General features: G+C 40.3%; 1 pseudogene; it reads right to left on the bottom strand.

Moving 5' to 3' along the window:
- Positions 1-7,786: 7,786 nt before the first annotated feature.
- Positions 7,787-12,849, bottom strand: LOC148013993 (protein translation factor SUI1 homolog 2 pseudogene; annotated as a pseudogene).
- Between the last annotated feature and the right edge of the window lie 1,721 nt (positions 12,850-14,570).

The raw sequence follows: 14,570 nt of genomic DNA, 5'->3' as shown, positions 1-14,570 counted from the left end.
TCTAAAAATCTATGAAATTTTCTAAAACAAGATGTCATGTAAAAAAAGGAAGTGGTTTTTTCAGTCAATTTTGGAGATTTAATGGAAAAAAGAAAGGATTAGCGAAATCGCACAAACAACACTTCGAACAGGGAGGAGTGATCTAGAAGAGTTCTAATCAAGAGTCTTAAAGTTTTACCCCCTTTTGGAGCCAACAGAACAATCAAATTTGTGATTTGAGCATCAAATTGCATCTTAGAAGTTTCAAATCGTTAATTTTGCCAAGATCCCCTCCATAAAGAGCTCTTCTTCTCAGCCACAATCCTTCTTCTCTCATTCAACTACTATAATATATGAGGCATGGGGGGTAGTTTAGAGAAGAACAAGGAGACCCCGAGAGGATGCGAGAGAGAGCTAGAGAGAGGGAGGTAGAAGGATACCCCTCCAAGAGGCTCCAGGAAGGAGCTTGAGAGAGACAGAGAGAGAGAGAGAGAGAGAGAGAGAGAGAGAGAGAGAGAGAGAGAGAGAGAGAGAGAGAGAGAGAGAGAGAGAGAGAGAGAGAGAGAGAGTTACCCCGAGAGGCTGCAAGGGAAGCTCAATTCCCCCTGTCTCGGTCTTCGATTAAGCCATCTTCTCTTACAATCTCCTATCTCAAATTCATTCCTCCTTTTTTATCTTTCTCGAATCAACTTGCGAAGGATTGCTCCAAAGCGACAAGGTGGAATGACCATGGAAACCACTGCAACTGGTCAAGAAACGGGTATTGCCAAAGATACGGGAGTGTCTGAGGTTGCCGGAGTTGCCACTACCAATTGAACATCAGGTGTGGCAAATGCAAGCATGAGCAAAGACGAAATTCCCAATGTCATCATGCCAAACCAGATTATTCATTACTAGGTTATTAATTTGCCACATAAAATAATAAGGTTTATGGCGAATTTCTATTTTAAAAAAATGTTAGTCTTTGCATCAAATGGTGCAAGAGCTACTTGTTAGATTGCACAAACAACATCCGTATAATAATTAATTACATAAAATATTAGCTCTATATTTTGCATTTACACAAATTGACAATTTCATCTAGAAAGCATACTAGTACACGCATAAACAATTAATCACTATGATTTGTAGTTAGATTAATTGAGATTCTAAATCGTAGAATCATGATGCAAATAGTTGTAAGAGGTTATTGCACATATGACTTTATGCACACTCGAGATTAGTAAAATAGCTTGATATAATTATTGTCAAAGGCAACAATGTTAAGTGTTGACTAACGCTTAAAAAGTGAAACTCTATTCAAAGGATCTATAAGTCATCTCTTTAAGTTATTGGCGCAATATATTTCTTTAAGGAATTTCGCTTATGTTGGATAAAATAGCCCAAACGGGAAATATATGCCTTGCTTAACATGTTATAAGAGATATACTCAATACTTCTTTATGGGGAGGATAATCCTCATTAGAATGTACGGTTACCTTAGGATAAGGTCTACCTTGGCTATGTGAACTTGTGAGCTACACAATGGTGTGATTGTCATTGCATCATTTGATATACATTTGAAAGGACTGTTTGTGTTTGCTAGAATCTAGATCTCTAACTGAAAATATTAACAAATAGGATAAAAGGAAGAATCATGTAGGGCTACCCCCAAGCTAGTTGCGAGAGCCTACTCTAAGGGAGTCATGGTTATTGCTTTGAGAGGCTTAGATCGGCTCCGTTAAGTGAAAGGTCTATCTATAGGGATAGTGATGCCAGGAGGTATATTTCACGGTGGATTCCATGCCAGGTGGATTCCGTGAGGTTTTACGGTGGATTCCGTGAGGTTTTACGATGGATTCCGTAAACTTTGTTGACCGGGGCTCATACACAAAGTGGATTCTTTGTGCGAGAAGTTGATGGGAACACCTATCCTTTTCGGGCGTTTTATTAAATTAGTGTGTACATGGGTGATTCCATAGCGGGTGATTCTACAAAATACATATTAAATTAATAAATGTTTATGAGTTTAGAGTGCGCACTCGTGATAAATTAAGGTTAGGATTGATTTCTAACTAGTTGATTTGTTATGTAGTTGAAGACTGCTAGGTATTCACTTTTGTTGGTTTAATTGTATTATTTTACTAACGATTGTGAATGCTTGTGTAGAGATAGCAGCAGTGGTGGAGGAAAGCATTGGAGGATAGCGTGTATTCGAGTTATCACTTATATTTTGATGGGCGCATACCTTAGGCATGGCGCCTATATTTTGTCATACCTATTTATTAAGGCGTTGGATATTTATTTATTATTTTGTATGCGCATGGGTGCACGATTATGATATTTGTATTTGGACATTGTATTGGGTATGCCTGACTCTTTGGGCACCCACCCATTAGCTTTATTTTTATTTTGTGCTAAAGCAAACTCAAAAGCCAAAAGCATGCTATTTTGTAATTTGGGCTATTATTTGAGCTTGAAGATGATTAATACAAAAAAAATACATGCTTTGTGGGACGCTCACACAAGTTATGGGGGGAGATTGCACCCAATTGGTCTCTTGTTCATGTCGTGCATGCTTTCTACCTTGAGTTTTGTGGAAAAAGTAGAGTTCTTTTGTTCTTGGGAACCTTCCGCGTTCACTATGCGAGCATACAACATCCGATCTATGCACCCGTGATATCAGAGCGAAGCTGAGATCGAGAGCTTCCAATCGCTACCCATCTCGCGTGAAGGAGGAGCTCTTGGAATGATCGAGCTCTACAGCCAATCTCATTGCGAACGATCGATACAGGTGGATTCTTGGTGGTCAAGAACCTCTGTCTACAACCTCTGATTGCAAAGGACCTTCTTGAGGAGGTGGAGGACCACGTCAATATCTCCCTACTCAAGTCGTTTTTCTCAGACAAAGAGATAAGTTTCATATCTTACATAAAGCTTAAAAGCTTCAAAGCTAAGCTTTTTAAAAGCTTAGCTCATCAATTTTCAAAATCGGCGGCATCAGGTCTTTGCGTGATTTTCGATGCATAAAAAAACGCCCCCCCTTAAAATTTGACGTTTCTTTCAGACTTAGCTATAAGCTAAGTCAATCAAGTCTCCAATCATACAAATCTTCAAAGTCTGCAAGTTCAGATTCTGCAAGTCTAAATTTACTTACTCTACAAGTCAGTCAAGTCACCAGAAGTCAAAACTGACTTATGCCAAAAACTCCCATAAGGACTGTTTCTGCGCAGAAGCATTGAACTGCAAAGTTGTTCCCTGGAAGACTCTGTTCGCATATGCAAACTTGCTGAACCAGTTTCAGCATACACACAGAAGGACATATGCAGATTTTACAAAGATTTCAAATCTCGCAACCGCAAAAGTCGAAGACCGTGAAAGCCAAATAAAAATCTATAATCCTTGTACACCCGACTTTGAGCTACGCTCATCTCGCTAATTGGATTTTGAGAGTGTGAGGTCTTTTGAATTTTTACAGGATGACGAAACAAAATATGGATGATTTAATGGCTGAAGGCAATCTTCCTAAGCCTACGATGGAACAAAAATTGGATTTAATTATGATGCAGTTGGACGAAGAACGAAGAGCCCGGCAAGTCTTACAAGTTCAATTGGCCAATTTACAATGATCGACTACCGACAAAGATGGACCACAACCCGAAGATCTTATCCGACGAACCATCGATGTAACTCTTGAAGCTCAATCTATCCACAAAGAAACAAAGATAAGTAAAAGAAATTTCAAATTCCGTACTTTCAATGGCACTCAAGATGGAAAAAACTGTTCGTGCATTCATCAGTCAATTTGATGATTACTTTCATGAAGAGACATACGCTGAAAAAGATAAAATCAAGTGTGTCACTAATCATTTAGTGGATAGAGCATCTCTTTGGTGGACCCTGGTTTGTAAGAGCATAGATTGTCTCACTATTTGGGAGAGTTTCAAGAAGAAGTTTATGCAGAATTTCCTTCCTCTACAATTCCATGAAAAAGTCATAAAGCAATGGGACCTTCTTCAGCAAAGAGATCATAAGCCTATTTCCCAGTACACCGAACGCTTTTGGAATGCCTTACTCCAACTACGCATGCTTGAAGACATACCTGAAGCGACTCACAAGCGCAAGTATATGTCTGGATTACTTGGGCATTACTATGTTGAAGTCAATATGTTCAAACCTACAACTCTTGAAGATGCAATTTCTTTAGCTTATGACACTGAAGACAAGCTTCGAGGAAGAGATAAGCATCCACAACAATTTCAAGCAAATGGTAACTATGGTTCTAAGCAATTCAATTCAAATTTTAGAAGATTCAATCAAAGTCGTTTTCCTTCATTATCTTTCCGTAAGTCTTGGACAAAACCACCTGCTTTGCCATCAAATACCAATCAAAACCCTAAGCCATCTTCACAGCCAAATCCTAATATTCCTAGACTTCCTGCCATTGCAAACAATGTATCTAAACCCAAACCTATAGTGTATTACAAATGCTATCAACCTGGACATCTAGCAGCCAATTTCCAATCGAAGAAGCCACCTGTCCATATCAACTATCTTGGAGCAATGGAAGATGAAGAACATGAGGAAATGCCTGTCTTTACGGAAGATGAGGACGACGTTACTACTCCTTCGGATATTTTACCAGGTATGCCAACTCCACATTCTTTGTTGACAATGAAATGTTTAGTACATGGAAATGAAAAGATTATTTTGCATGATGATGGTAGTACACATGATTTTATTTCTGCAAAGTTAGTGAAAGAATTGAAATTACAAACTATTCCTACACATTATCGCATTAAAGCAGCATTCTTAGGCATAAGGTATAATGGAACACAAGAGGTGCATGATTTAGAAATTCAAATTGGTGAATATATTGAAAGAATGAATTTTCTAGTTGTACCATTACAGTCCAGTGATATTATCATAGGTATGCCTTGGCATCATCAGCATAATCCTGATATAGATTATTCCATGCATTGAATTAAAATTCATTTTCAAGGAAAACACATTACATTGTATGGTATGCACACATCTAATGCTTTCCCACTGCTTACTCATACTCAAGCTAAACGTGCATTACGTAAAAGTAGTAAATCTTATCTAATTTGGGTGAATGAACTTCAAGCTAAAGAAAAACATATTCACCCTAGACATAAAGAATTCCTTGCACAATTTAAAGATTCTTTTGCTGAAGATCTACCACTTGGACTACCTCCTTCACGTCCTGAATACCACAAAATAGATTTAATTCCTGGTACACAATTACCTTGTAAAGCACCATATAGGCATACCCAGATAGAGCAGAAAGAAATTCAAAATCAAGTTGAGGAATTATTAAACAGAGGATTAATAAGACCTAGTAGTTCTCCATATGGTGCACCTGTCTTGTTAGTAAAGAAGAATAATAATACTTATTGTATGTGCATTGATTATCGTGCCCTAAATAAGATTACTGTAAATAATAGATATCCAATTCCTAGGGTAGATGATCTTATGAATAAACTACAAGGTTCTGCCATATTTAGTAAAATAGATCTTAAATCTGGTTATCATCAGGTAAGATTAGATAAATCTGACATATTCAAGACTGCATTTAGAACACAATTTGGTCATTATGAATTTCTAATGATGCCTTTTGGATTGACTAACGTACCTGCTACATTTAGTAGAATGATCAATCACATATTTTTGAAATATCAGCATTGTGTTATAGTATTCTTTGATGATATCTGTTGTTGAAATATAATCAATTGTATGCTAATCCAGAAAAGAGTGAGTTATTTCAAACAGAAATTGAATATTTAGGTCATATTGTGTCATTAGAAGGTATTAAGATTGACCCTAAGAAGATAGAAGCAATATTGAACTGGCCTATACCTAAAAATGTGCATGAGTTACGTTCTTTTCTAGGTCTTGCTAGTTTTTACAAGAAGTTTGTGCGAAATTTTTCATTACTTGCTTTGCCTTTGACTAAACTTTTAAAGAAAGCTATTGTTTATCATTGGTCTGATAATCAACATGAATCTTTTGATTTATTGAAACATGCATTAACCCATGCTCCTGTATTACAACTACTTGATTTTAATAGACCATTCTTTTTAGTAGTTACTGATGCTAGCAGATTTGGAATAGGAGCCGTACTTATGCAAGATAATCATCCCATTGCCTATTCTAGCTGTAAACTGAAACCATCGGAACTTAAATATTCCACATATGATAAATAATTGTTAGCTGTTGTACAAGCTTTAAGACAATGGAAACATTACTTAATGGGATCTGAGTTTATGATTAAGACTGACCAACAAAGTATTAGACATCTCCTTAGTCAACCCCAAATATCTGACCGACATATCAAATGGGCAGCTTTTATTCAAAGTTCTCATCCCCTTATCCAATATCAACCAGGTAAAGAAAATGTAGTGGCTGATGCATTAAGTGGAAGACCGACCATTCATAATATTTCTGTTATATCATTTGATTCTCTAACCCCTATGAAAGATACTTATCATCAGAACATTACTTTTCATGCTGATTGGAATAAATTAGTTGAAAATAACTGGATTCCTATTGATTCACTGTCTTATAATGATAGATTCATGTTTTATGAAAAGAGATTATGTGTTACAGTTCCATTTAGATCCTTTGTTTTGAATGAGATTCATTGTCCTCCATATCAAGGTCATAGAGGTATTATATCTACTTTACGTACATTAACTGAAGATTTTTATTGGCCACATATGGACACTGATGTATCTAACTTTGTTTCTGAATGTTTGGTTTGTCAAAGAGTTAAGAGACATCATGGTAAACAGTATGGATTACTTGTGCCTTTATCTATTTCATCAAGACCATGGGAACAGATTTCTATGGATTTGTGTTGAAGCATATGAGGCTGAAGTCACCATTGCATGGACTACATCAACCCCTAAGTGCTGCATATTCATGGACCCTGCATTCTTAGTAATGTCCAAGCATTTAAACTGCAGGTCTGTGGACTGATGTGGACTGATGGGGCTCCCGCATGGGGTCATGATCATCCAAATCCACATGCTGCCCATGATCTGCTTTCTTGAATTGAGGTTCTTATTGTGGATCCATACCAAAATGGTCTTTAACAAGATCTTCACCATCCTTTGCATCATAATATTCTAATACCAAGAATATTTTGGCAGTCTTTGCCCTGCATGTGGCTTGATGATTACAAGATATTGGCTTAGCACATTGATAGCATAAGCCCGCAGCATGCAATTCCCGTATCGTATCACTAGTAAGGTGTCTAATGCGTTTAGCCTTAGATAGCAATTTACACACCTGCTCATCACCATTGGTCAACTCAGTAATAGTTCTGACATGCTGCTCATAGTCATCGTGCTACTCATGTACAACAGATGGCTGTCCATGCTCATGACCATAATGCTCATGCTATCCATATGGATGGTCATACGAATGTGGCTATTGCTCACAATGATATTCATGCTGTCCATATTGCATATGGTGATAATAGCCCTACTGCGTATCAGAGGGACAATGTGGTTGGGCATATGCATTTTCTTCCACTGATGTTTGTTGCTCACGTACATAAGCATGCTGCTCATATACAACAGATGGCTGTCCATGCTCACGACCATAATGCTCATGCTATCCATATGGATGGTCGTAGCAATGTGGCTGCTGCTCATAATGATACTCATGCTGTCCATACTGCATGTGGTGATAGTAGCCCTGCTGCGCATCACATGCATAACCGTCATAAGCATGCTGTCTTTGATCATTGATCCCATAGCATTGGTCATGCTGTCCATAATCTCTATGAGAATGCATGTCACAAAAATGTTCATGCTACTGCCCAAGTACATCTATTTGCTGTTGCCCACTATCAAAACCCTGGCCATATTGTTGCCCATAAAAATGATGCCCAAGATGCATGGACTTCCCCATATGTTGGTCTAGTGGCACATTTGAACCTCCATTATATTGCTCTGGTTCAACATTCTGTCTTTCTTGATGAAAGGAGGCAGCAGCAGGTAGAGTTCCATCCCTATTGCCTGCATAAGGAGAATGGTCCACTTGCAGACCCTTAGAAGATATCAACTGCAAAGCTAGATTAGGATCTTGTCCCATGGCACCATTAGTTGGGAACCCATGATAATAAGATACACCGTTCAAGGGCCAACCTGGATTTGTAAAGCTTGCACTGGGAGTATTTGATGACAACAAAGGTGCAGTTTCAGTTTCTAGCTCACCACCTGGCAAACCCCCAGTTGGTTCAGGCTGAGAAGGTGGTGTGCCAGGTCCATGCAGAAGAGCTGAATATGAGGTACCAGTGAACTCTTGATGCAACTGCTGTTGTTTGTAATGTTCTAATTGTTGTTTAAGCTGTTGAGCTAAAAGCTGTCGTTGCACCTCATGAAGTTGTTGTGATTGCATTGACTGCTGCTGAAGCAACTGAAGGTCATTAGGTCCAATTGGCCTTTGAGGTCCTCCTAATGGTTGTCAAAATGTTCCTGGTCTTGGTCCTTTCCAAGGTACCTCTGTTCTAGCCATTGAAAGGTTGGTCCCAAGGCCTCCAGACCCCTGTACATTTGAAAGTTGGTTGCAAGGCTGACTTCTGACAACTTGAGAGCTAGCAGCCTCAGCCATATATCACCCTGAAGAGCCTCCTATATCTAATCTGACCGCTTCCATACCAGGATTAGCAGAATGGCTCATAGCACCGTAAGTATCCGCCCTCATATGGAAGCTCCTTGCACCAGAGTCATCTACCCGTACATTCCAGTATACACCATCTTCTGCTGCTCATTGTTGCCATTGTTGACATTCCAGTCCCAATTAGCTGATCCAGATTGTGGTTTTGACTGACCTGCTGAGAGAAATCATGCATTCCATGTCCTTGCCTTGATACAGAGCCTGACTGCTCAGCAATGTCTCTTCTTGACCTTGCTAACACATCTCTCTGGGCCTCTGGATTGAAGCTTCCATGATTGCCAAAAGAATCTCCTCCGGCTCCATCAAAATACTCCAAGGACAAAAATGAGGGAACTAAAATGTGCATATCTTTAAAATGTAGAAGCCAAAGTAAAAATGAATAGCTTAATGTAAGGCCAATTGCAGATACTATCCTAGAAGGTCCAATGATGGGACAAAGTAATATGACTGCACATCGTCCATTTGGTGCCCGTATGAACCACCCTTTTCCACCACAGAGTGGCCCTGGTTTGCAATCCAGGCCTCGACCTTTGCAAGTGGTTTGAAACTTTTAGTCATCTCCTGTTAGCTCTTCAATTCAGGGCTCTCAGGTGTCAAATCTGTCGATGATCAGTCCTGCACCACCATTATCACATCCAAATGCTAGTCCTTCTGTAAACCACTGAGTTCCTAATTTTGGCCCTTTGTCTCCTGTCACACCCGTCTCACCATTTCATCAAAGACAGTAGCTCACAAAAGACTATAGACAAGTTAATTATTTCATTAGAGCCTTCACATGCCATCCACATCCACTACATGATCAAGAGCCATTGTATTTGGTGCTCCTCTTGATGAGAAGTGAGTAGTCTTTGCACACATAATTGACCACTCCTCAAACCTGTAGCCTAGTTGGTTTCTAACAATGCACTCTTTTGTCATCAGCAGATCTGAGGATGCCAGTAGTCTCTAAAACCCATGGATCTTAATGTGGTCTTTTTTTTACAATTCCTGCATGCACTGGGAACTGGGAAACATTCTTCCGTTGATTTCCCTGAAGCTGAATCACATGACCCAGCTCTAGATCCTGAACTACAGTACCATTGCAGCAGAACTCTTTCTTGAAATCCTTGAGAATCTTATTGTAGTTGTACTCTTTCTTCAGTCCCTGAACTTTGTCAAGCTTTTCCTACCATTCCGTTGCTGAATGTGTACATGCACATAATCCTTAGATCCAGCACCAGAATCATCAGCATTCGCCTCTACGAAGGGATCAAAAGCACTAGGGGTCTGGAAATCTAGATCTGGCATGAACCTTGACTGATCAAAGGTCGTCAACACTTCCACAAGCCAAGATCGATCAACCTCGACAGAAGGCAGGCAGGTAGGCAAGAAGGTCTCTGAGTCGTCTCTCCTCTCGGATGGATCAGACTGTTGCATCACACCAACAACCACAACAACAGCAACAACAATGGCAAACCTAGTTTTGGCTCTTCAGTTTGCTTCTTTTCTTGCTGAGGCTCTTCTTTGGGTTTGGGTGTAGAAAAACATCCACTCATGACAGGAAGGGTATAATGCTGATCCAACGTACCACTTGATGATCAGAGTGATGCAAAGCTCTGCTGAATCTGAAAAAGAGATGCAAATCTCAGTACAGCAAATGCCATTTCCTGCTGTTGCTTCTGTGGAGTGGATGATTGATGAGAACAATTGCCAAGCCACTTGTCCTCAGAAAGTAGTAAAAAGTGGGGAACCATAACCTATTCCTCCACCAAAGGGGCTGCTGAGGCCATTTCACTTTTGAATGGCACAAAAGTAGGAAGATGCTGCATACAAGTACAGCTTGCAATCATGTCCAGTTCAAGTGATAGGTCTGGATGCTAACTGTAATTCTTCCAAGCCTCAGAAGCTTGGTGCTAAAGAGGAAAATCATCGTCTTTGAAAATGGCCATCTTGAGGGTCCAGTTGATGCCTTTGCCACACTGCTGAAATCTATTAAGCGGAAAAGCATGTCCACTCCTCTTCCTCCTTTTGACAAGGCGCTGGGAGCTGCTTCAGGGAAAGAATCATGGAGCAGAAGTAGTTTGCTCTCCTAGTGATAAGAAATACTCATCATGGCTTGGGTGGATTGTTGGGAGAATTCTACATCATCCTTTGTCTCCACTGCAACTTCTAATATGCCAAATAGTAACAATGATGTGGATACCGGTGATGTCTCAGCAGTTTATGATGGTGATGATAGCAATTCTCTGCCACTGAAAAGACCCTCTCATTCTGCATTTTAGTGAAGAGGATGGTGGAGAAGTGATACTCAAAAATGGATGCCAACAATGTTTGCAAAGGCTAGTTCCTTCTTAAACCATAGAAGAATGATCATGCTCCAGGTCTCAATTGCTGCAGAAGTAAGCCTTTTCCAATGCTCATGTGTAGGCTGTCATGTAGGAGGCAGCAATATCCTTTAGCTTTGAATGCATTACTATTTCCACCACTGTAATTGCCACTACTATTATCAGCATCAGTGTTTGCACTACGATTGCCCTTGGCATCTTCCAAGCAATGAGCTCTAATGCTCTCATCCCAAAATTCGTGATTGACTGGCTCCAGTGCCTACTGCTCCAACAGTTGCAGCTTTGGTAAATTTCCAACTGAGTGAGATACACAATGTTACCATGATCACCATTCAGATCTCAGCAGCAACAGCATCACAACCGTATAAGATATTTGGCTCAAAATTTTGGAGGGCACTCGGAGAAAAGCGTGCAGGTGAATCCCCTAGACTGTGAGCCTGCCCCGCACCATGTCCATTGGATATGTAGCCGACATAGCAATTATACCCACACATGCACCAGCTCCTAGACGCAAAACTGGCGTGAGTTCAGCATTGTCCTCTCCGGTTTGTCTTCTGTACAGCCATAGAATTGCACTTGAAGCTTGCTCATAGCTATAGAACTTTACTGCAGAATTGGGTATAATTCGAGCACAATTTGTTCAATTTCCTTTGAAGAATCCAGCAATGCCTTCGTTTGCCAGATGTATTTCAGCCCTTTATAGAGCACTCCATGTCAATTTTGAGGGTTTCAATCTGTTGTGGAAATATTGCTTGCACATTGAATTCAGAAACAGAAAGACCTGTGAGTCACCCCTCACAAATCGAACGCCTCTACCAGGATAGATCTTTGATCTGCTGAAGCAGCAGAGTTCAGTACTTTGAATTCAGAAACAGGAATCCTCATCCCATAGCACTCTTTGGTGAGGAGCTATTGTTTAGCAGATGTAGGGAAGAGCTGAAGCAGACGCAAGTGAAGGCCAAAGCCAAAGATGGTGAGAAGATGGATATTGAAAAATTTGATTCCAACTCTAGCAATGTTGCCCATGTAGAACCAGGATAGCCTGAACCTACTGACAATATATGCAAAAGGAATCAATGGCAGCACCAATAGGGGGGGCCCTTTGGAGCTTGCAGGTTTTTCAGATGGAGGATACTGGCTACCTCAGGTGGTTCAGCTCAAGGTGGTAGACACGAGCTGTCTCTTCTCCGACCACCTGTCTGTGGTAATTACCCTGCGTTCATTTCACTCACAGAGTTTGTAGGTGGCATCAAATGGCTGATCACTGTAGCCAGCGACATTGCAAGCAGGCTGAGGGTTTCTCTGTTCTCAGCATTCTCAGGACCACCTGCCTGTGGTAATTACCCTGCGTTCATTTCAACTCACAGATTTTGTAGGCGGTATCAAATGGCTGATCATCGCTAACCAGCAACATTGCAAGTAGGCTGAGGGATTCTCTGTTCTCAGCATTCTCAGGACCCACATTGCTCATCACCACTAGTTGGAGGGGACGTGTGCGGAGAAGGACGCAGACATCGATACTGTCAGTATGGAAGGCTTTGTAGAATGGGCATATCCTCATCCCACATCACTCTTTAGTGAGGGGTCTACACCCACCATCTCACCTCCCTCTCCTCGCGAAGCGTACTCTCTTTGCTCTCATCTCCCTTTTCTCTCTGTTTCCTCCCATCCATCCAACTGCCCTTCATTCCTTCCTTCCTTCCTTCCTTCATCTTTGCCATCTCCCTACCCAGCTTCTTAGTCCTTGCAGCAGGGGCTAACATTCTCGATCTTATCGCCTCGCCTTATGTTGCCGTATCAAGTTCTTGTTGCTCCCTCACCCCGACATTCTCAGGTTTAGCTCTCAGCTCTTGCCCCAACCCCAACCTAGCTCTTAGCTTTGTCACCATAATGGAGCGGCTCTGATTCAATGCAATGTGCCTCAGTTGATCTTACTGGTTGGTTCAACGGTTTACAGTCAAGTGCTCCAAATGCTCAAGATGAAGTGGAGAAAGTCATGGTAGCACCCATTTGCAAGGGAGGAGCAAGATCTAAGAGATACGGAATGATCTTGTATTGGTACTCCATGGAAGCTCCAAAGGGAGTTTACAAGGAAGAAAGAGAAGACCTCTTTTCAAACTCCCAAGAAGGCTGCCATTTCTGGTACCCCTGATTCCTGTGGCCTTTCAATGATGCACCTGTCCTGATGCTTGAAGTGAAAAGAAACTAAAACAAAAGGGAGGAGAGAGAGAGAAGGAGGATCAAAGACGGGAGCTCTAATACCAACTGTAATGAAGGAGACCTAACTATCCTAACTAAGGGGAAAGAGAGAGAGAAGGATTGCAGAAGAAGAGGGAGAGAAGAGAGAAAGGCAAGAAGACGAGAGAGAAAGAGGGTGATGAGGAGAGAGAAAGACTAGGAGTAGAGAGAGAAAGGCAAGAAGAGGAGAGAGAAATGGCTGGCAACCATGGAAGGACAGAGAAGGAGGTGAAAGGAAAAATGTGTATTCATCAAATGGTACCTATGCAGTGTCCCTTACACCTTTTATACTTAGGTCAACTTGACCTAAGTATTTCCCCTCCATTACAGGATTTTATTACTGGTTTACCTAATACTAAAGCTAACCATGATATGATTTGGACTATTGTAGATAGGTTTAGTAAACAAGCATATTTCATTCCATATAAGAAAACTTTAACAGCATCTCAGGCAGCACAATTGTTTTTGAAAACTGTTTTCACTAATCATGGATTACCAAAAGTTATTATTTCTGACCGTGATTCTAGATTTTGTAATAATTTTTGGATTACTTTGTTTGTTAACCTAGGAACAAATATTGATTTCTCATGTGCATTTCATCCTGAAACTAATGGACAAACAGAAGCCACTAACAGTACTATTTTAGATCTTTTACGTGCTTACACTATTTCTAAACCACAGACATGGGACACACATTTACATTTACTGCAGTTTGCATATAACAATACACCACACACAGCTACAAAGAAAGCACCATTTGAAGTGATTTATGGTTATAGATTGTTTACAACTGTTGCATCTTTATCAAATAGAATTCAGAGTGCTGATCATATTGCTAACATGCACGCTACTATTTTTGATGAGGTTAAAGACATGATTGCCAAAGCCCAGCAATCATATACAAAACAAGCCAATAAGAAAAGACATGCCATGAATTTCAAAGTTGATGACTATGTTTGGTTAAGAATAGAGAAACGTAGATTACAAAGTGTAGATAAACACCCAGTTGTGAAATTAGCCCCTAGATTCTATGGACCATTTAAGATCATTCACAAAATCAATGACAATGCATTCAAGTTAGAACTACCACCTCACCGAAAAATTCACAACACCTTTCACATTAGTTTATTACGATCCTTTAGAGGCCAATTACCTGTACATCTTGTTTATGAAAACCCACCTTTGCTAGATGAAGAGGCTGAGATACTTGAACCTGAAGCTATCATAGATACTGACTTTATGACCACTAGAACTGGCCTTAGAAATTCTAGATATTTGGTCAAGTTTAAAAACCATCCTGTTGAAGAAGCCCAATGAATGCATGCTAGAGACTTAAATGCT

Source organism: Lygodium microphyllum, chromosome 25 (assembly GCF_053477565.2).
Source record: "Lygodium microphyllum isolate KBCC chromosome 25, Lygodium_microphyllum_v1.1.10, whole genome shotgun sequence".
In the NCBI taxonomy this organism is placed as follows: Eukaryota; Viridiplantae; Streptophyta; class Polypodiopsida; order Schizaeales; family Lygodiaceae; genus Lygodium; species Lygodium microphyllum.
The sequence above is the reverse complement of the archived record's forward strand: the minus strand, read 5'-3'. Positions and strand labels throughout refer to the sequence as shown.